At 30.1% G+C, this 2,671-nt stretch overlaps 1 long non-coding RNA gene across 1 annotated transcript; it reads right to left on the bottom strand.

Moving 5' to 3' along the window:
• Positions 1–833: 833 nt before the first annotated feature.
• LOC106765863 lies at positions 834–2,043 on the bottom strand. Its single transcript, XR_002668748.1, has 3 exons — positions 1,677–2,043; positions 1,524–1,592; positions 834–1,074 (listed from the first exon to the last, which is right to left on the bottom strand). It is a non-coding gene; the product is annotated as an uncharacterized LOC106765863 (long non-coding RNA).
• Positions 2,044–2,671: the final 628 nt, after the last annotated feature.

Here is a 2,671-nt window from a genome sequence, read left to right on the forward strand (position 1 = left end):
TTAAATTAAAAAAATCAACAAAGTTATATTTCAATATGTCACAAAATGCATGGAGGGGGCTGAAATGATCCAATAAAGAGAAACAGAAGAAAAAATACATACAAAGAGCTCCGAGCATAACATTAACAGTTATTCAAGTCAAAGATTCAAGGTCTTGCAACATAACAATTAAAAAGAGGAAGGGTGGGGAAAGAATGAAGCACTAGAAAGAGTTTCCAACATTTTCTTCAATGTGTTTTCTCGTGCTTCAAATGGCAAACGATATTCTTGTATAAAATAAACGCAGATGTTAACAGTAAAACATCAATAATTCATCATTCATAATTAAAAATAATGCATAAACAATTCCATTAAAATGCAGGTAGATTGTTTAATCAAAGAATATATTTTAAAATCAATCAAGCATTTATAACACATAATTATAATATTTTTAAATCAATCAAACATTTATGACCCATAATTAATATATTTTTAAATCAACCAAACTTTTTTAACACATAATTATAATATTATTAAATCAATTAAGCATCTATGCCTCATAATTATAATATTTTTAAATAAATCAAGCATTTATGACACATAATTAAAATATTTTTAAATCAATCAAGTGTTTATGACATATAATTAAAATACTTTTAAATCAAACAATATTTTTAAATCAATTGAAAGTTAATTTTAATCAATCAAAAATATTTTTAAATCAATCTTTATGATACATAATTAAAATATCTTTAAATCAATGCATCAGTATTTTAAAATCAATTAAAAGTTAATTTTAATTAATCAAAAATATTTTTAAATCAACTTAGTTGGACAATAACAACAATATTTTAAACACAATAATACAAAATATCATATTCATCAGAAGTAACCCGAAACTTTATAGAGATAGCAACTGATCTACATAACCTCATCACAATATAAGACACAACCTCACAAAAATAACAACACATATTTCTAGCCATCATAAATTTAAACAAACCTCAAGATCAGGAATGGCACAATCGGCTTGGAACTCAAAAAAGGAATTTCGAATCAATTTTTCAGGATCACCATCTTCACACCAGCTTGGAACTGAAAAAAGGAATTACCAATCAATTTTTCAAGATCACCATCTTCACACCCCATTTGATTTAAAATCATGTTGTAGCTTAAGTAGAAGGCAGTGAGGCAAGTGAAGCCCAATGTGAATGTCAGAATAAAGATAATTTATTTATGCAAGCTATAATATGAAATCAAGAATAGCCCTCCGAGTATCTCACAACCCACAATTGGCTCACACCCAACTATCAATCCTTTAACCAGTCCCAAAATCACTCAAACAGAATACACCCATGTTACCTAGTGATATCTCTAAGCCAAGCAGTCAGTTCAGTGATAAGGCAACCATACAACATTAAGAAACACATTCCAAGAGACTCATGATTATTCTGAAAGCAATATTAACAATTATAGTAGATTCATAGTGTTAACCCAAAGTTTCTAAAACTGTAATTCAACCAAACAGAAATGAATCATAATACCAGATAACTCGAGCCATCATTCCCTAAATAGAATTTAATTGTACTCGCAAGAGTTACACAACAAATTTCCTACATCCATAACACATGTCAATAATAACATCAAGTTCAAAATTTGAATTTACTATAAAAAAATATTAGGAACTTCAGTAGTACCTCTTTCGTAATAATCTCAGATACTTTTAGCAACAGTTTTACAAATAAACCTATCAACATGAATGATTTGGAAGAGCCGCCAGCTTCCCTCCTCATGGATATTCAGTTTTGGATGTTCTGCAAATTACGTGTTATTGATGATACCAGAGATAGATATGGAGGAAAAAGTAGTATCCTATACTACTAAAAGTTGTTGTATGAATATCTACTTATCATAATCCATACATTAGAATGGATGCTCAATACAAGGTATGAATTTAGTAAAGGAAAAGAATCAGGTCACCAAAATATTTAGAGGAATGATGATGATGATGATGTGATGATGATGACTATGATGATCTGATGATGATGATGATGATTATATGATGATGATGATTATGATGATGAAGATGTGATGATGATATGATGATGACGTTGTTGTTGTTGATGATGATGATATTGACGACAATGATGATATGATGATGTTGATGTTGATGATGATGATGATGATATGATGATGTTGATGATGATGATGATGATATGATGATGAAGATGATGATGATGATGATATGATGATGATGATGATGATATGATGATAATGATGATGAGGATGATATGATGATGATGATGATGATGACGACGTTGTTGTTGTTGATGATGATGATATTGACGACGATGATGATATGATGATGTTGATGTTGATGATATGATGATGATGATGATGGTGATGATGATGATGATGATGGTGATGATGATGATGATGACCATGATGATGATGATTATGATGATGATGATGATGATGTGAAATTCATTATGCACCTTGACCTTCTTATACTCACAAGTTAGGTAATACATGGTTTTTTAGGTCTCTTGGCTTGTAACAGGGTAATTAAACAAGGAAAGGTCAATACAAGCTCAAAAAATCAGGTGCAATGGCAAAATATCAGGGTGAGTCATTTTTGGCTAAGTGGCTGGAACAAAAAGGGCCTAGATCATATCTAGAGTGCATCCAAGGC

Source organism: Vigna radiata, chromosome 7 (genome assembly GCF_000741045.1).
Source record: "Vigna radiata var. radiata cultivar VC1973A chromosome 7, Vradiata_ver6, whole genome shotgun sequence".
Classification (NCBI taxonomy): Eukaryota; Viridiplantae; Streptophyta; class Magnoliopsida; order Fabales; family Fabaceae; genus Vigna; species Vigna radiata.